The following is a 21982-nucleotide window of genomic DNA, read 5'->3' as shown; positions in this document are numbered from 1 at the left end:
AAAGTAAGACTTTATGTTCTAATAGGGCCCACCCTCGCTTCCTGACTCTGATTTTAACTAGACTGCACAGCTCACATTCTCTCTCATTCATAACCACCAATTAATATGTACATGGAAGACCACTGAGTAGATGATTAAAAATTTTTTCTGAGTAGTGCTTCTGACAGGAAAGAACATAAACCTGACATCTTACTAATGACACAAGAATCTTTAAGTCAAGTTCCACTCCTCCACCTCTCTCTCATCTTCTATCTCTGTATCCATTACTGGCTGTTTTGAAATAATGCAGTTAATACAGCGGGATTCGTTCTCAGAGGTGACACTTCCCGTAAGAGATGAGTTTGAACATAGCTTCTGCCTCCTCATATTAATAAAAAAAATAAGCAATTTACAATATTAAATATAATCCTAAGCTTTTAATTTTAATCCAAATCTCAGGTGTGGAATCTTATTAATAATCAAAAGAATATACAGGCATGTGTTTTTGGTCAACAGTCTATCTGAATTTTTAGCAACTCCATGCAAAATTTGAGGACCTAATCTAAAATCATGGAGAAATTGTGGTTCAAAGAAGTTTAAGTTTTTTAACCTCTTTAGTTCTCAGTTTCCTCTTTTGTAAAATAAAGAATGAGAATCCATATTATCTAATGTAACCGTGAGTCTGTGATCAATCTGATTTTATGAAAAGCGTATCAGAACCTGCATTTTGTATCTGGGCTTGGATGACAACCATGAAAGGAATGTGAGGTGTCCATTTCTGTGGTCTGTTCTCAAAATTAATGGGAAAGACTGAAGGTAGAAAAAGCTCACATCATCAGTTGGAAAGCAAAGGGACATGTCGTCTGATTTTTCTGTGCCTGTAAGCATACACAGGAATGCATGCTGATGCAGAAGAGGGTGGCTTGAAAGGACAGGGAGGCAAACCAGAACTTGTCAGTAAGATGATTTGAAGGGAAATGATTTTTGGAAGATTTATAAGACTGGATAAATATCATTGAATTTAGGAGACACAAACAAAATTCCCTCTACTATGAGTTGTCCATGGAATCGAGATAGCTATGCTGAGGTGGGGTAGTCTCCGCTGTCTTGCTGAAGTTTGAACACTGGCACAGACCAATTTCAACAGCCACTATATATTTCAGCTGTTCTTTTTTTCTCTTTAAATATACATGTCGTTTAATTTTTCAACAAATTATTTGCTTAGGATTTATTAACTTAAAAAAGCCGTAGTGATGGCTATAATTTAAATGTCACTTTTTATTTTTTTCCTGATAAGATCTGACTAGTGTGAGAAAACTTTTGTTAATGCGTATCAGTAAATCAGACTGGGAGAAAATGTCATTTTTTTGCCAGTGCCAAAGTTCTTGATCACAGATACAAGACAACTCTTATGTTCTTATGCCAGAGTTTGAAAATATTCTGTTTATTTTTTGGCTATGACTGATCAAGACCAAGTTTTTCATACAAGAATGAAGGCAACTTGCCGATGAGGATTTTGGATCAAATTTAAATGTTTTCTTAAATTTGGAAAGATTTTTTATGGGCATTGTAATGCCTATAGCATGCCACTTCAGGGTAGAAACTAGAGATATCAATAACTATGTTTTCAATTGTTTATTACTAAATCCTTGTAAGATGATTATGGATCTGACGTTAAGCCACAGTACAAGTAAGCTGCTTTACTGCTCATGTGCAATTTCCTTCTCTATTCTTACTCAGAATAGGATGCCTTATGTGCGTGAAGGCAAATCAGAGGCCTCAGATCTCAGCTCACGCTTCCCCTTAGCTATAGGGAGAATGTTCTTTCTCAGCAGAGCAAGGTTCCTGGCAACTGAGCCACAATTTTTTAGTTGTGCTGTTTAGTTTGGAAACATACCTGTTAAGTAAGTGCCCGGACCCGCATACCCAGGACAAAAGACACTCCGGGAAGCCTGCCCAGTCACAGACACCCAGAGGATTGATGAGATGGTTCTCTCATCCTCTCCTCTCCTCACCTCTCCTCTCCCTCTCTGTGTCAAAGCCACAAGGAGCGGCACCATCCCCAGTGGGAAAGGTGTACAGTTTCCGTCTTCTGCGGTAGCTTCAGCCAACAAAGTTCTACAGACAAATAACTACTCATTCTTCTAATCTCTGCTTCTTTTATTTATCCTTTTTCTTCCTTTTTTTTTCTTTTCTCCTTTCCCTTTCTTCTGTGTATTTTCTTCTTTTGTTTTCCTTCCTCTTTTCTCATTTAACATTCCCTTTCTCCTGTTCTCTTTGCTCACCACACATTTCCTTAGCTCTACTTTCTTTTTCTACTCCTGCTCTCCATTTTATCTTTCTTTTTCATAACTGACTTCCCTTTTCCTTTCCTTCTCTTCTCACTCAACCACTACAGTAAGGCGGATGCCATTTAAAAGACTTATGGTCTCAGCCAGCACGCACAGAAATTCCAAATGAACTGTATTTAGAGAATTCTAGTTCTTCAATGGTGGTTACTAAAAATTAAAGGTATATCAGAGAATGTAAAGGATTGGGTGGCAAATGCTATGTTCTACTATGAACTTGCCTAGCTCTTAGTCCACTAAGGTAACTAGATTTTTCTCCACCTAATGCTGTGGGACTTAAGCTTAGACGCAAACCTGTAGAACATTGGCCATGATTGTCTCTGACTGACTTGAGGCTTCCCACCAGTAGAAAAGTCCCAGAGACCTGTCCTGTCAGAGGGATGGTGAGAATATTTGTTAACTTTAAATTGCACACTGCAATTTTTACCTTGGTTTAACAAGTGGACGCATTCTAACAACAATCACCAGATAAATAAACTATGGTAGTTCTATCTTGCATTGGCATTGGAAAGAAGATTGGAGCGTCAGGTCACAATGAGATTCCAGAGCCTGCAAGCACATACCTACTAATTACATAGTTTCCTTTATCTGCTTCTCTGTATTCAGTAAGAGCAAGATAATATCTTCACGCTAGTCTAAAATTTTCCACTGAAGGAATTTTCTGTTTTAGCATTGTTAACTGCCTCTTTATAACACCTACTTTGTGTTGTTCTAAGATTTTTGATTAAAGTTAATGTTTATTAAATCTTTTCCATGGCAAGGATTTTAATGAGGGATAGATATTATTCAGGTGGCAAAAAGTAGTTTGCACTTCCTTCTAAAGAAAATGTATTTTTCACAAGAAGGAAGTAAAAATTCAAACCACTTAAACTAATTTTATTTTCTTTTACTATCCTTCAAAGCACATTTTATCTTCTGAAGTTTAAATTCCTATACTGACTGAAGATTAATATTTTCTATCATTTCAAAGTTGACAAAATTAGAAGTCAGCTATCTTTTAAACCCTCTGTATGAAGTGTATATACATGAATTACACAAAATCAACATAGAAAAGAAATTGTCTCTCAGATTCTCTTGTGAGTTTCATACCTGCTAGAAGAGTCAGCAATCTGCTTTTAGAACGAAAACAGTTGCAACTTCTCCATTTTTCTATTTGGTAAGATAAACACTGATTCTAGACAGTTAACTATAGATTTCACTACTTATTAATTTTCTTCTCTTCACTCAACTACAATTTTAAGTTTCTTCTGTTTATCTCAACTGAAGTTATTAATTTTATCTAAAAAATTCTTTAGGGGGCTGGCCCAGTGGCATAGTAGTTAAGTTCGCATGCTCTGCTTTGGCAGCCCGGGGGTCGTTGGTTTGGATCCCGGGCACGGACCTATGCACTGCTTATCAAGCCATGCTGTGGCAGGCATCCATATATAAAGTAGAGGAAGATGGACACAGATGTTAGCCCAGGGACAATCTTCCTCAGCAAAATGAAGAGGATTGGCAACAGCTGTTAGCTCAGGGCTAATCTTTCTCACCAAAAAAAAAAAAAAAATGTTTACCAATAAGTTAATCCTGAAATTGCATTATTTCAATGAAGCTAACACATATTATAAAAGACCTTATCCTTTTGCACGTTTTTTAGAGCAGCGACATGTGAAGCCTAAATAAAACATATTGAAGGAAGATTTTTTAGTAGGAAAATGTGCATGGCTTGTTCATTCTCATTAAATTGTTGACTTAGGATCTGATCTGAACTACACATTCACTGCCATTTCTGTTTGCTTTCTGTCAGAGGACAAATAACAGCAATCCTTGTTTAGCAAGGAAAATAAATATATCCAATCCTTTCCAGAAACATCCTGAACTTCCTAAAATAGGGTGAATGGACTATGGGGAAAAATTATTAGCTCTTGGTCAAAGGAACAATTAATTCAAAACAGATTTAAATAAGGGCAGCCATAAGGCATTGGGTTGGGAAGAGGAAAAGGAAAAGAAAAAATTGTTTTGTGTTTCAAGAGAGTTTAGGAGATTTCTTTCAAGTCTAAAAATCACAACCAAAAGAACATAAAGCTGAACCAAAATAACAGCACTATGGTTCTTGGAAAAGAATCAAGACTATTTTTCAATAAAATCATCAGTACATCTGAAGGATCTACTATAGCAACAATCCTATAATATTTATATTGATGTTGCAATATAAAGCAGTGTATAAATTGGACCAAAGTCATGCTAAAATAAGGTAACACAGCACATGGTTGACCACAGGAAAGTCATTTTACAGTGTAAGCTTTTATTAATAACAATATAAATACATATCATCAAACTGACACTTTATTTAAGACGGAGAAGTTATTCCCACAGTTTGGTTTCAATAATTTACATGGTTAAGTGATTCCATTTTGAGTCATTTTCTTAGTAAACAAGAATGTCGAATTAATGTAATTCATATTACAACTAAAAAATCTATGTAATTTTATAAGAAATGGTCTATTCCATTAAGAACCTTTCCTAGGGGCCAGCCCAGTGGTGCAAGCGGTTAAGTATGCGCGCTCCACTGCAGCAGCCCGGGGTTCACCAGTTCGGATCCCAGGTGTGCACAGACGCACCGCTTGTCAAGCCATGCTGTGGTGGGGTCCCATATAAAGTGGAAGAAGATGGACATGGATATTAGCCCAGGGCCAGTCTTCCTCAGCAAAAAAAAAAAAAAAAGAGGAAGATTGGCAGATGTTAGCACAGGGCTGATCTTCATCACAATGATATTGTGCATGTACACAAATGCATTAGGTGCTAAATGCATAATAGACGTATTACATTTCATCTGAAAAATATGATGTCTGTAAAACCATACAAACATCTATGAAGAAATATATTATTTCATTTCAAATATATGATCTCATTTACTTTGTAAATATCTAAACCATTTGTAAGAAAGGATACATCTTTGGGTTTTGATAACAATCTATATTAGAATTTCCAAATTAATGGAACAAAATAGAAAAAAGTACTTGAAACCATAAGTTATATTTAGATATTTGTCAAGAAGCCAGATTCCATGGGTTTTGAATATCTGACCCTTTGGCATCTTCCCACATAATCAACCCTTTAACCCAGACTTGGAGTAAAGGGAATACAGTATTTTTTCCCTTCTCTGTTTAACTTGGCTTAACTTTCTGTAGAAACTCCTCTTTCCCACAGCCTAATTCCAAACAAACTGTAATGTTAACAATACCCTAACCATGGTTAATTCAGTTATTTTGCCAGTTAAGCTAATGAAAGGCCAACATTATATATTGTTTCCTTTTTAAGTGAGAAAGTAATTAAAAATTTCAACCTAAGATTGAACTGTATTCTTATTAGTGAATTTCCTTTTTTTCCTCTCCCACTGCACTTAGGCAAAAATTCTCAGTCATGGGGAGATCCTAACAAAAAAGCCATGAAGGAAATAATATCAAATGATCTAGAAAAATATATCTTTTCCCTTCATAAGTAACCAATAGGTAATAGAATGCTAGAAAATGGACCACGGACAAACTCTTGAAATTATAATTTTTCCAGAGTAAATTTGGAAAAGTTAAATGCCTTGTTGCTTTTCTGTAGGCCTCAGAGAGAGAATATAAGAAATAATTATATTTCCTAAATCAGGAGAGAAAAAAAGTGAGGAATTTATCTGTGATGCTTTTGATAGAAATGAAAGAATAGCTAGGGGTTGAAGAAGCAAGACAGCCTAATCCCGCATAAGGTAATTGAACAAGACACTGTTGGAGGATGAGTTATTTCAGCTTTGCTCCAGATTTGCTTTGTTCATTTGATAGAATAGCAGTAACCAGAAAATATGTCAAAAGTCTCCCTTAATGGGGCAAGGGTGTGGGGGCGGGGGAGTTCTGGGATTGCAGATCTGCTAGACATAACACTAGGCAAGCAGCTGGCTAGTCTCTGTGTCAGCATTTTCCAGGTTGGGGGTCAGTGGAACACTAAAGGCCCATAAAACATTCATATGTGTCCACAGTGTGGAGGAGGGAGGTTGTGGGTAACAGTGTTAGTGATTACACAGGATTTAGAAATGCTATTAATTTATTAGTGGTTTGAAATTTCACTGTGCTCAACAAATGGTTTAGCTTTGTTTAATCCAACTTTTCCCAAATTTACTTCAGCAAAGAACTTTCCTCTCTGTCCCTCCCCGTGCACACACACATGCATACACACACCAAATCCTTAACAGCCCACGGGACATAGGTGTCCTACAAAAATACATTTCAGTAAATGATGATCTTCATCATTGCCAGTTGTTTGAACCAAAGGTTGGATGCATTGGTGGAGAAGGAGGTAAATACTAAGGACTTTGGAAATCTCAGGATATATTCAGTGGTATACCACTATTGATGAAGGCTAAGGAAAACTCAAAGTCTAATTCCCATTTTCAGGAACCTAAAAATGAATCATGTAGAAGCTTAACGTTCAACCATTTAGAGTACTCTATGCTGACTGGCAGAAAAATGGAATCTTTTCCATCTTTCTCTGTATCCAAAGCAGATATCTAACATTCTTACTCAAGCTTGGGTAGTCATAGAGACCACCAATTAAAGATTTTTCTTTCTTTCTTTGCTTATCTAGTTAATTGACTTTAAGACCTCCTCTAGGGCATTAGATATTTTCTATAACTGTAGTCCCTCTTCTTTCCCAGAGAAAATTAATTTTCCCAGTTTTGATAGGATCATGAGCAAAGCCTGATCCTTATTTCAGTCATGAACATTCTTAAATGCAATTGATGTAAGTGGCAATTCTGTTTCATATAGAACATAAAAATGAAAAACAGACCCTGGAAAGATTTATTTGATAAGCCTTGTCTCTTCCTATACAGTGTAATATGGAATAAATGTCTGGAGAGGGCAGAATTGGAAGGATATTGAAGATATGATACAGGAAAGAGTGTAACCCATGAAAGCTTTTGTAGGACTCCTCTGACTTGGAATTGAAGTATTTTATTGCTCAATCCTGTAGTTTCCAAGAGAGTTATAAAATGCCGTAATTATAAGCCATTGTTTTTGGTCATTTTGTTTTCTATATTATCGCTATACCTTGAAGATCCAAAATGTGGCTGGGAAATGGGCAATCCTGATACTAGTAACAAAAATATCCATTCTTTATTGCTGTTGGAGGAGGCCAGGAGAACCACATTTAAATTAACATAATGACCGGAATATAGCAATTATGTAATGATGCTGTTAAAATTTTATTCATGTCAAAGTTAGAGGAGTCCTCACTCTCATTACTGGAAGATACTAGAAGGCTACAAAGTAGAAAAAAAGAAAATAAGGTGCATGTAATGAGTATTCATTTAGTAGACAGTATACTGAATACGAGTTCCCGATTTGTTTCTTCATCAGCTCTATGACTGTGGGATCAAGTCAACTAATCCTTCTGAAATTCTGATATTTTATTTCTAGACTGGAGACAATAATATCTCCTATCTTACGACATACGGTTTTGCAGAAATTTCACCATGATGAAGCATATTTTGAAAAACACAGGTTGCTATATTTCTTTAAGATAGTATTAAACCATAGCTTTTTGACAAGTTTAGAACCATACCAAATGGCACTTTTTCCTTTTTACCCTCATTATATCCCCTTGACTTAGTTTGGTCAAATAGCACAATGTTTAAAATATTCAGTTCTCAGAAGAAAGCTTTTAAAGGAAGTGAAGAATTTGTTTAGTCTCAAAAGTCTTCAAACTTATTTCTATATGTGTAGTATCTTGGATCATTAAATGATAATTGTCATGTACAAAAACAATTTACCATTACAAAAATTAGGCTTTTCCTAAGCTACTGAAAAAGAAAACCATGGCTAGTTTTACCAACTTATTATATTCAGAGCAACTACAAGACCCTTAAAAAAGTTTCTTTAGCATCAAATATATTTAAAATTTTGTGTGATAGTATATATATATACACACATATATATAAATTATATATTAAAGCTAATATATAGATGCTAATTAAATATATTACATATTAAGCTAATCTAATGCTAAAAGCATCCCACTGAAAGGTAAACATTCCATATTAGATGCAGAGATTTTTAATGTTAGTCTGTTTAGTAAACTTCAAATTTCACAATTTGTAGAGGTGAGGAGATTACTACTTATTCCATCCCTGGAATTTTTGTGTAGTGAGTTGAAATTATAGAAACTACTTACATATAAGTCACATAATTTATATATTTTGTATAGATATCATCCATCCATTCATTCCTTCACTTGCTCACCAGTATTTATTGAGGATTTACCATGTGCCAAGCACAGTGCCATGTGGTAGGAATAGAACGTTGAACGAACAGACAGACTAGGAGTTCCGTGAAGCCACGGAGTCTACTCTGTGTATATATCCACGTATGTTGACTTTTCCTGTCAAGAAATTAACTGAAAGAATCAATGTTCCCTTTTAGTGTTTGCTTGATTTTAAGTTCTATAATTCGATAATACCATTTTTTAAAATCTTCTTTGAATTTACTTCAAATTAATTCAAAATATATTTGAAAGATAAAAGCAAACAACAAGTCTTTTATGGAACTGCTAAAAGCAATGTTTTGTGAATTTGTTGACAAATGTGAAATTTGCTAACCATCCCCCACACAATATGGCTGATCTATCTCTAGTAATGGCAAAGGAAGAAAATTAAAGCTATTCTATATTTATTCATATTGCCTCTAAAGCCCTATATGATCAAAACATGATTTCTGATGCAAAAATAAATGAGATCTGCCAAAATATGTCAAGAACACTAATCAGTACACCAACAATGATTTTCACACACTAGATCAGCATATTTCTCGTATATATCTCTGCCTAATCCCAGGCAGAGTTTTCAGCTGTCAAAACTGTTTCACAATTTAGGTATCTAGAAGAACCAGGAAAAATTGCCCTCTTAAACAATAATCATGGGCTTACTTTCATTGACGTTTGGGTTTATGTCAACAATAGTGCTGATCAGATAGGTTAATGGCAGCAATTTGTTGATTGGTTTTTCCTGGTGTAATATAATTTATCTCAATTGTGGGATCAGTACAAATGAGGAAGATAATAGTAAAAACCCATGACACTGTTGTTTATGAGGGGAATTCATTCTATTCGTTTCAGTGGCTATAATGCTTTCCTTCTCCACCTTTAATCATCCTACCCCTACTAACACACTTTGTTACATATTTGGTTGATTTACCCTAACTGTGCCATGTTTGATTTTCTCATATTTCTCCCCATGACATTTGTACCCCACCTTTCACACATGTACATTCTATCCATAACCCAATTTAAAGACCCACAGTAATTTCAAATTATTCACACATGTCTGTATTTACGGCATCCTTTAATTCACCAGATACTCATTCCCTGATCCCCTATAATGTAACGTCTAATCTTCCATAGGCTATTGAACTTGGCCCCTCCAAGTTCATCTTCATCTTTAAATATAGCTCCTCGTCCAACCTCTTCATCTTTAAATATAGCTTGTCCTCCATCTTTGCCACCCCCAGTACTACTTGCAGAAGGCAATACCTGTCTAGGCTCCCAGAAATAATATGAAATCACTCTGTGTGTCAGACAAGGTGCTTTGCTGCAAGCAACAGAAACTGGCACTGCCCATCTTAAATAAGAAAGAGAATTTTTAGCAGAATGAGGGACCTCATGGTCAATGGGAAGCTGAGGTCCTGGCCAGAAAATCATCAAAAACAAAGGGATCTTGGCAGCAGAGTTTACTTACTGACAAGTTCTTGTGACTGGAGCAGTCTGATATTCTCACACTCCAGACGCTTTGCTTAGTTCAACCTTCAAGCTTCTGTGTGTAGGAGTCAAAGTCTTACTTCTTCAAGTAAGAGTCAAAGTCCTAGAGAGAGCATGTAATTGGACAAGCCAAATACATTTCCATGCTTCCCCCGACCTATAGTCTTGACTGTTTCCACAGAATCTCTCCACTCGTGGTTTCCAGGAAGCTATGCAACTGTTATTCAGAGAAGGAGAACACCTTTGTATGCATCTCTTCTGCTTCTTTTGCTAGAAGTGCTAATCGTAGGCATAGCTTCATCTCTCTTGCCTATCTCCACGTTTTCTCTTCAAAGTCAGACAATACTTCTAGAATACCTCTCCCAGTCTACATCATTCATTAACTCTTACTTTTCTTCTTCGTTTTTTTTAATCTCCACTTCCTTCTGGATATTTCCACGTGGATGAATTACTGTCATCCCAGATTCAATAAGTTTAAACTTAAGTTTATAATCTTCCCTCTCCTCCCTCCTAAAAACGTTAATACCACATTATCCCAGGCGCATATGTACAATCAGCCTTCTACCAGGCTGAAAACCTTAAGTTATCTTTAATTCTCGGTAAATTACTGCTATGGTTCCTATGCTCTCTTCCAACTTGTCCATCTGAGATATCATTTTATTTAATTTACTATCCGTTAGTGACCCCATGTGCAGAATGCCTGGGCTCTGCAACAGGTCCACTGATGGGCTTCATTTAAAATGTCAACAACGGTAAGTCCAATGAGGTTCAGGAACTATTTGAGAAATGGGCACTGTTAATAGAAAGAGAGAAAAAGAGAGGAAGGAAGGAAGGAAGGAAGGAAGGAAGGAAGGAAGGAAGGAAGGAAGGAAGGAAGGAAGGGAGGAAGGAAGGAAGGAAGGAAAAAAGAAAGAAAGAAAAAAAAGAGAAACAGAGAAAGGAGAAACAGAGAAAGAAGGAAAAAAGAAATGAGGGAAGGGGAAGAAAAGAAAAAGTAGGATGGTGTAAATAAATGAGCATTCAATAAAAATTTAAGAGACCTAGGTTCTACTTCCATACTTTTCACTAACTACCTCTAGTAAACCATTAAACATCCCCTGGCTTTCAGTGTCTTCATCCATGAGATGAGTCATTAGTCTGTGTGGCAAAAGGTCTTTTCTAGTCCTAACACTTTAAGACTTTTCTTCAGAAGTGCCTGTTTACCAGAGTGTGACATTCAAGCTAAATTATCAGAGACCCCTAGAGTCAAGTAGAGTTCTCAAAAGGCCCAAGTGGTGCTCAAGATTGCTGGAAGGGAGCGAAAGAGCATGTGCTTTTCCACTCTTCCCTTTCTAAGAAATCAGCATCTGAAATACTGAGCCAGGGCTGGGATGCAGTATCTGAAAGCCTGGGTCAATTACAGGATAGGGCATCTCTTGCCCATGGGCTACAATATGTGGCACAGAGGGGTAATCCAAGATATCATCTTAGGAAGAATTTGAATCAGAAACCAACTAGACCATCCAAATGAATCAACAATCTAAAGGGGTTAGGCAGAAAGGAGAAAAATATATATGAGGTGGACAGAGATTCTAGGATATTTCTTTTAATAGAATTTTGTCACAGGATCTTCACGGCCTCAGGCTAAAATCTTTAACCTGGCTCTGTGTGTGTGTGTGTGTGTGTGTGTGTGTGTGTGTGCATGTATGTGTGAGTTTGGGTAGAGTATTAAAGATAAAGGCTAAAAAGTGATGGGCTAAAATGTTAGAAAATGAAGGTGAAATATATAAATTATTCTTTTAATGTTTTCAACACACTTGATAGCGAAGGGAAAAAAATATAAGTATTAGCAAAAGGAAAGTATTGATTGGAAATAAATATTTATTGAAAGCCTATTGTATCTATGACACTATCCTAGAGAGCCAGCAATATACAACACAAATATGGACCTAAAACTATGCTGTGATTTTAATGTAAAACTTAAATTATCATAATTCTAAACCAAAATTATGCTAACATCTTTGATAAAAATATATGTAATAAAGAAGAGAGTGTGTACATCAGCCAGGTTAAGGAAAATGGTGATTTGCCAAACCTCCTTGTAACACTGAGTTATAGGTCTGCCTGAAATTGACTGACCTCCTTACTATCTCACATCTGTGACCCAAGGATAAGTTGTCCTTCATGGCTCGTGGAATTGTTACTGGGGCATGACAACCACAATGAAATTGAACACAGTCAGGGGACTCATAGGACAAAAATATGGCCTAAGCTATAATTTATGACTAAAACTTTTCACAGAGCTGTGTAGTTTGCAAATGTGTGATAACAAAAAGTGAGACTGATGCATGTTAGAGGTCAATGACAGCAAAAATTTTCCTTTTGGTGTTCCATCTGTCACCATAGCAAAGAAAATTTCCAAGGATGACTGTTGTTCACACAGCTCTGAAGCTGAAAACTTTCCACAATATTTGGGGATGTAAGAACTGATTTGACTACTTTTTCTTCATTTATTTATCATTCATTCATACAACATAGCTATTGCATAACATTTATGCACTAGGTACAAAGAGATAGGAATAAAATGATGAAGAGGAAAGACATGGGCCATGCCCTCACAGAGTTGACCATCTAGTAGGGGACACAAGCAATAACCAAATAATTATGATGCAGTGCATTGAGTGTCATTATTATGGAAAGTACAGAGTTCTGTAGAAACACAAGAATTGCACCTAGTCAAAGAGTTAGAAATGGATTAGAAGAGCGTAAAATTTCAGCTGAGACAATAGATAGGAGTTAGCTGGGCGAAGAGGGAGAAGAAGACTCTTCCAGGCAGATGTATCAGTAAAAGTAGGCTACGTCATGCTGAGATAACAAAAAAGGTCTCCAAGTCTCAGTGGTTTATACCTACAAAGGCTTATTTTGCTTTCATTCTGTGTGTCCTTCATGGGTTGGCTGAAGCTCTGCTCCATGTCTTCTTTTCTCCAGGACACAAGAAGTTAAATCATCCTCCATCTAGGAAACTGCCTGTCTTACGACACAAGACAGATAAAGTGTTGAAGCACACAATGAATGGCTCTTAGAGCTATTACCCAAAAGTGACACATACCAATTCTGCTTACATTTCACTGGGCAAAGCAAATCACGTGGCCAAATCCACAGGGCAAGTATGTATAATCTCCCAATGGGCAGGGAGGGACACCGTATTGACAAATGGACTTAATAGCAGAAGAATGAAACCATTTATCCATGATATAAACAAAGTAATAGACCCAACACAGAACTTGGGATAGTATAAGACTTGAAATGATTTCAATACAGCTTGAATTTCGATGATGAGGCAGAAAGTGATCAGGCATGAAGCTGGGTCAGCGAGCATGAACCAGAGTAGGCAGTCTCTACAGGCTACATTATCATAAACGTTTGGGTATCCCTTGATGGTTGACTGATGTGTGGAAACTGGATTGGAGAGACAGCAGATCGAAGTAAAGGGGGCCAGTTAGAAAGTGTGGACCTTAATCCAGGCGAAAACTCACGAGACCTGAATAAAGGCAGTAGGAATTGAAAAAGCCAATGGGATTTAAGAGGTGTTTGGAAAATTGAACCAGCAGTGATTGGAGAATGCCTGGATACGAGGGATTAACAGGGAAAAAAGTAAGGATGCTGCCCAAGTTTTGTTCAGCTCAGTAAAGGGTGGTATCAATCCCAACACAGAAAACACAGAGAGGGATCAGGTTTAGGAATAAGATGGTAAAATCCATTTGGGGCATTTTGAGTCTGGCTCTCCTGCAAGGTATTCTAGTAGAGGCATCCAGTAGGTAGGTGTACATTTAAAGTCCAAAGTTATGGAAGAAAGGAAATCTGATGTAGATATAAATATGGGAGTCGCAGAATATAGATTGTAAGCTAAGCTAAGGAGTGACTGACGTCACCCAGGGCCATGGTATCAAAGGAGAAAGGATAAAAAGATCATGCAGCACAACACTAATATTTTTCCTGTGGAGATATTTTCTATGGCTTTTATTAAAAGCATATCTTCCCATACTTTTATTACTCTGTTAGTAGAGGAAGGGCATTCATTCTTAAAGAAGAGTCATAGGTTTTACTTCCTCAGGATATCCCACAGCACTCAACATGAAGTGGTCAGAAGAACAATTAAGCAGTGAGTCAGACAGTTTGGGTTTCAGTTCCCAGCTTTGCTCATGGCAACCACGTGTCCTTGGAAAATCCCTTAATCAGCCATGTCTTAGAGGTCTCATTTGTGAAACAGGACCGTGAACACCTCTGCTCCATACTGAAGGAGGTCCTCAGGACTGCAAAGCTGAATAATATAGATGAAAGCTCTTTGGAAACTGAAAAGTGTCTTTTAAATACAAGTTGGTATTATAGTGTTCACTCTAGGAGGGGAAATTCCTAAATCTATTTTGAGGTCTCATAAAATATGGAGAAAATAGAAAGTCCTTTGCCAAACCTCATGAAAGCAAAATTGACAACATTTCTGACATGACTCATTCTTCCTTTGAAAACCAACTATCAGATAAGGGTCAGCTCCTTTAAAATAGAAACTTAAGAAAAATAAAACTTTTACTGAGTTTTTTCAGAGTGAGACTATTCTTTTTCATGTGGCTCATTTTGGAGGTGTCATAACTTACATATGAGTTAGCCCTTGGCCCTAATCCTAACCCTAATCTTTGTTTTTTTCTCTTCAGGAAGATACATTTGAATGGTGACAAAATAGTTAAATTTTCTAATTATGTCACCAAATTTTCAGTGACCTTTCTTGTAGAGCCCTCAGTATTAACCAAAAGCTTTGAACTTCCTTATAGTTATAAAAAAACTAATTCCAGAAGACTTGTCCATAGACAAGAAACCAGGAGTTAGAGTGTTTACACTGCCAATGGCCCAGTGAATGTGTTTCCTATAACTTACATTTTCAGACAGTAATCATGATCTCCTTTTCAACAATTTTTATTTATTTAGATTACAGCCAAACTTCGCTGTCATTATTTATATGTTTTGTCCTTTTAAACTCCAATTTAAAAACACTGTAGTACCCACTATCCAAGCAGTTTATAAAAAATTTTGGACTCTTGCTTGTGTGTTAAGTTTTATTTTAAGCATTCTGTCAAGAGTAGGACTTATGCGTTCAGCTTACTAGAATCTCTTCATTTTCTTTTCACAACCAAAAAGTGCACCAAATATGAAAACATTATGAAAGTCATCAAATACCGAAGAAAGTACTGACTATGATTTAGAGAGAAAAAGAAATAAAACTTTCACTACACATTTAGTTAAATTTAAGTTTTGTAGAATAAAATGTTAAATATATATTCAGGGACACATAAATAATAGAATTTTTTTTGTACTTGCAATTAATTTCTAAGCTTTATTACTCTAGGGATAATAAATATTAGGTACATGGGCTATCACTCACCACCCCCACGCCAAACATCACTAACCTATCATTAGATACTTTCTAAATGAGTCCTCAGAATCTTTCTCAACAGAATGCCCCAGGCAGCCACTTCCAATCGCTTAGAATTGGCAAAGAGGATGAAATCTATTTGCCACCTTGAGGCCAACAGTCTAGAGAGGTGATAAATAACAATAATCAAATGTATTTCATCCTACTTTATCTATAGTAGATATATCTTGTATGTGAATTTTATCTTCGAGTGTAAAAAAATCTTCCTTGTAACTTAATGTATGCTATAAACACTAAACCTATAGGCAACTGCCTATTTTTGTTTATAGGTATTAACACTACTTATGGAATAATAAATTATTACTGTCCTACCAGTACACTCTCTGTCACCCTTCACTACCATCCAAAAACAGTGAAGTGTTTGCTAATTGTTAATCACTAAATGCTCATTTAGCAATTATCACTACATTCATTTCAAATAAACTGTTCGTTTAGGAAGGGAAGAGTATATTGACTTTAAGTCTTATGCAAACTTTGTTTTATCACTTCCATGACTACAGCCTATTTTTTTATATCTCAGCTAATCTTTTCACTACTATTTGTAAAGCAATAACAAAATGGACATTTATTATGCACTAATGTGGAAAGTTATCATTATTCTTCTAGACTACATCCTTTTGCCTCTTATTAAAAGGCATTTTCCTCTTTTTTACATCCTTTTGGACTCTTCCAAATGAAACTCCGCTAATTGCATTGTCAAGTCACACCATGTAGCTTTTGAGATCGTGCAGATGTGTGTTGACAAAATAGTTATTTCAAATTTTGTATGTGGCTTTGAAAAAAGTGTTTTAATGACTAGGAAAGATTTGTTAAAGAGAACGAGTTGATGGTAAGCAGCTGTTTCTGTTTTAAACATTCCATCTGTTGGACCACATTTTATCTCTCTCCCCTTTTCAAGTCAAACTTCAACAGATTCATCTTAGTCATTGTTCATTTAATAGTAAATGTCTGGTGGGGTACAGTTTTGATATTTGTAATAAGCAGGTTGGTGAGAATTATATTGCTCCTCCCGGCTGAGTGCCTTTGGCAATTTTATTGTAGTGCACAGTTCTTAGTTGACAGCATGAAATAGACTTCCAACCGCTATGGAAAAATGCAATAATATCTCATTGTCTATAGCACTATAATGTGAGAGCTTAAAAATGCAGTTCCTGTAAAAACACATATGAAAATATTGGCTTCAGAAGTGTGTTTTGTACCAATACATAATATGTCTCTTTGTAGAGAGTCCACATTTAAAACTCATTTTGAATCAACTTAACAAGTCCTCGCTAAGAAAATCTTTTATGGCTACTTATAAAAGGATCCTTATGTAAAAAAAAAACTAACAATAATAATAATAATTAAGATGAATTGTTACTTGATTTTTTTGTCATACATATGTTTGTGATAATATAGTAATTAAAATATATTTAGTCTATTTACATAAATCACTACTTAAACATCTTGAATAAACAGGCTGATACATTAATTACTTCACTCACTATTAAGTGATTTCTATCAGCAATATTTCCTAAAAATATACATGCTTGTTCTCACAAATACCCAACACTTCAACCACCTAACATATCCCTCTTCTCTCACCAGATTTAGAGATACAAAGACAGTAAGACACAGTCTCTGCTTTCAAGGAGTTTATAGTTTGGTGGAGCTTAAAGTCAAATAATCAATCTGTCAAAATACTTATTTTGAGCAAGATTCATTCATCTATTTAATTTGTTTGTTGACAAAATAAATTAAACAAATCAGCCTGCTATAAAGCATTGAGTAGAGATAATTTTATAGATTCTGCTATAGAAAATATTCTACCACCCCTGAAAGGTTCACAATTCATGAGCTGGATAATAGCACTTTCAATCTCTCTTGAATAACCACATATTTCAAATGAGAATTAAAATGACTTATGCTATAATTGTGTGGCATTGATCGGCACCAGAGAGCTTAAGAGGTCTCACTTCCACTATTCGAGTGTATCGGTCGGGGAAAATGTCTGTTCCCACTCTCAGAACCAGAAATCAATGATTTGAGGTTTTCTAAATTAATTATATGACATGCTGTCAAGATTTTATTAGATAACAATAGAACTAGTAAAATGTCAGTACACAGCAATCATTTCAGCAAAGAACTATTTAAAATTTAGGTGAAAAGTTTTAATATGTTCACAGATATATATGAGTAGACCATAGTCAATAATTTGATTTCTTCTCAAATGATATTCTCATCAATAGATCATAGAAAACTAATCTGATGAATGAACTTAGAACTGTCTGGGATCCAATACTGGTAAATCAATGATCAGTAACTTGTTATTGACGTGTCACATCATATCCTAGGAGGGCCTACAGAGACTCCATGTACAACTATGAGTTAAACCGCACAATTGAATGGTACATGTGACTGGTACTCCTGGAGTTGTGCAGTGTACAACTTTGTACAATACTTGGCATCCCTGAGAGCCTGTAAATGGCTTGATATTAATGTTCTGATCAACAGTTTTGATGATAGAAAATGGGATAGAACAACCATGATACTATTTTCACTTTTATGTCAAGATTGGCCCTAAATAAAATATCCCTAAGTTTGCTAGGAGCAGATTTACTTTGTCCCATGTCTGTCCCATTCAAGGTGACTGCACTAAATGAGATAAAAGTTCTAAATTGTGGTTGTCAAGATCAGTAGAGAAGTGTGTTCAAAATTTTAGTAATTTTAGCAAAAGACTCAAGTATGTGCAAGATTTGCTTGAAAAATTAATTAGAGTAAATTCAAGGTTATCCCTACAACAGTATCACTCTCATTTTCATCTCAAAGTGTTTTCTTGAATAGGAAATGAGGAATGACATCATAGTTAGCACCGTTAGGACTCCATTGACCTGCACCCTCTCTTGTCTATCCCTCAGTCCTTAACAGAGGTGGACCCATGAGAATGCGTGGCTTGGTGCACATCATTTTCTGCATTAGGCAGACAAAGGAAGACCAGCTCTATTCTGAAGAATGCATTGGACCCTTAAATACAGAATAGTCAACGGAAGTTCAGACTTTTGTTTGAGAATGGGAAAGTGAAAAAAACTTTGAGAACCAGAGTAAAGGGCAACAGATTTGCATTGGCAGCTGTTTCTGGCCTGACTCAATGCTCCCTTTGGCCACCTTTCCATGATTATTTCAAAGTGAGACCCCAGACAACTGGGCCGCTAACCTCAGTTAAAGCCTAAAGGGAATGAATTCAACGTCAAAGTTCTAATTCTTGAGTGACTACATAAGCTTTATTATACTCATCCATTCAATAAATATTTATTAATTCCTAATGAATAAGACATAGTACTTATCCTCAAAGACCTCATAGTCAAATAGTGCAGACAGAGGTAAACAAAATATTGCAATATTTTATCTTAAGTCCTAAATACATATATGAGCAAAACAGACAAGCAGCATGCTCAACTTTTGTTCAGGATTTAAGCATAGAAAGGGAAGACTTCATATATGAGAGAAGGTTAGAGCAGGCAAGGGAATGAGATCCAAAAGAATGTCAATACCCCTCTTGGCCTCTCTAATCTCTGGAGTATATGAAGAAGAAATCTCCATAGAAGGATCTGCAAGAGGCTGAGGCTGGGCCTTCCTCACAACAGAGTCAACTTTACCTACATCCTGGAGGTGGCAATGCCTTCTGGGAAGAAGTACAGATGTATAAGAGAGGAGAGTGCAACAGGGGTCCAAAGGGGATATAGAGATAACAGAATGTATCTCTGATTCCTCCCTGGACCACTGTGCTTTTAAACACAGATCAAAGTCGGAGGAAGTTGTTCTTATACATTGCCAAAGCCACTATTTCTTGCGATCTCCACAATAGCTACGTGCATTTCCTTCAGTTCTTCCAACATACTATATTTCCTGTGCTCAGGACTCTTGTATATACTGTTCCTTCTGTCAGAAACACTCTTTCTTCCCCAACACTCCATTCAATTCCCATGCGCACTTCACATCTCAGCTTCAACTTCACTCCCTCTGGGAGGTTCCCTCACTACATCTCCACCTGTGAAGATCAGAGTCTCCTTTATAAGTTTTCATACTTCTCTGTATTTTCCTTTCGTAGCACTTAGGATATTTTTGATTATATATGGCTATTGTTTCCCATCTCGTTAACTATGAAGCAGCGGGCAAAATAGTAAACTGTTTTACTTACCATTGCATTTTGTTAATGTTGTATTTAGTCTAGACTTTATTTAATAAATAAAAATATACAGTTGGATCAATTTGAAAAAGTTATCACTGACACGCTCCTTTGCTGTGTCTCCTTCAGTGATATCCTCCATTTCTGAATCTCAAAGTGGAATACTCAAACCAGATGTTTTAGTTCTTTTCCATTGCACTGTCTATTCTATAATCTCAAATACCCAAAGGAAAATGATCTTTGCTTTTTCAAGAGTAGGACTTAAGGGAAAAATCCTTAGTGTCTACTTTTTCATCTTTGCTGTTGTTTTGATATATCTAACTTGGCAGTTATAAAAATTTTCTTCTGAGAAAGAAAAGACCTCTGAGCCACAGGCCCTTCTAATGTGGGATGTAGGAAATTTCTGCTATAAACAGAGGAAGTCAGATGTTTCCTTTTCCATAACTTCTAAGAAAATTATTACTGCTAACATCTATTCCTACCTAAGAATAAAAGTAATTTAATACAAATCCAAGAAAATTTCTCATCACAGAAATTGATTTGCTTCATCTAGAGAAACAAATGTTAAACAACCTTCTCATCAACTCGATGGGGATATTTGCTGTTTGTACGTAATATAGCTAAGTATACTTAAGTTACTGATGAGTCTATACCATTTTCTGCTAATGCAAAGACATGATTTTATGTTTACCAAATATTTGAATCTTGTAGTGATAACTAGATAGTGAATCTTTGTAGAAGGAACGGAAGGTAATAAAGTCAAACATTTGCACGGGCTTTATAACTGTAGGTGCTTGAGTCTTCCCATAAAATTTGTAGTCCAAATTTAGCACTTTTGAGAGTATAAGAGGATACTGAGTGACTGTATTTGTATAACTTTTGAAATGTAATAAGACAGTTTTAGCATATTATGAATATATATTTCTTTTCAAAATATATCTATTTTCACAAACTTTTTCTTTATGATTTAAAGGTAACATCTGTATAAATTAAAGCAGAATGATATTTTAATCTTTTTTATATTGATTATCTTGAAAATAACATAAGTAGAACTCTCAGTTTCAGCTCTGACATATAAAGAGCTTGGAAGTTTTCACTTCCATCTTTACAAGAAGAAAACGTTGAACAAATTGAAAAACAACTACCTTTTTTGGCCCCACCAGAGAACTGAGGTGGAATGGCAAAACTACAGTCCCCAAATATAGAGAGAGAGGAGAATCCAGAGAATCACAGCTAAGATCTGTTTACCAACAGCAGATGCCACTGGAGACATAAACAGGTAGGAATATTTAAATGGTAATTTTGATGAATTTCTGGATGCTGAGAATGGACTGGGTTGAGCTTGAGAAACTTCTGTAGGCCACAGTTTTAGAAGGGTCCCCACACATTGGTGGATTTTACTTCTAGGAATCCTGCCAGGTCATGGTGAAGGTCCAAGAAAAATGTCCTTCTGGCTCTGGTAGGGGGAGAGAAAAAGAGATCATTGTGAAATATGCCTAGTGCCTTCTCCATAACAAAAGCCTACTCTCCAGGAAAAGGGCTTTACCAGAATCTTATCTTTTCTGGGGGAAGGGTATTCCTCCCACTCCAAAGTTCCTGCATAACCTAAGGGAGGAACAAAAGCTATGCCACTGGAGAAACACTGGTGAAAGTCACATCCCAGAGCCACAGGCCCACTAAAGACTAAGATTTAATCATAAGATTATAGAATACTTCCCTTCTGCCATATCTTACCACCACACCAACAGGGTTCTTGTAGAGCAGTAGCAGATTACAGCTGAAATTGCTGCAAGCTGCTGACTCTGAGAAGGAGTACTTAGGGAAGCCCAGTCAAGAGAGGAGATTAAAAACAAGAACACTAAAGAAACTTGAAGCCTTTGGCACCTACAGTTAAAGCAAACACCAATCACAGTCCAATGCCTATCATAACATAAATCCTCACACTAAAGGTCTATTTTCCTCAGTTTCTATTACCCAATACAACTTGTCCAGGTTTCTGCAAAAATTATAAGGCATTCAAAAAGGTGAGAAAAAACAGTCTGAAGAAATAAATCAAGCAGACTCACATATGACAAAGATGTTGGAATCATCAGACCAGGAATTTACAATAATTAAAATTAATATGTTAAGAGCTGTAATGGAAAAAGTGGATGACATACAAGAACAGATGGGTAATGTAGGTGGGGAGATGAAAACTCTAAGAGAGAATCAAAAGAAAAGGGTAGAAATCAAAAACAGTGTAATGAAATGAAGAAT

The sequence above is a fragment of the Ceratotherium simum genome, chromosome 12 (genome assembly GCF_057802395.1).
Source record: "Ceratotherium simum simum isolate JZ-2026a chromosome 12, ASM5780239v1, whole genome shotgun sequence".
NCBI classification, from domain to species: domain Eukaryota; kingdom Metazoa; phylum Chordata; class Mammalia; order Perissodactyla; family Rhinocerotidae; genus Ceratotherium; species Ceratotherium simum.
The sequence above is the reverse complement of the archived record's forward strand: the minus strand, read 5'-3'. Positions refer to the sequence as shown.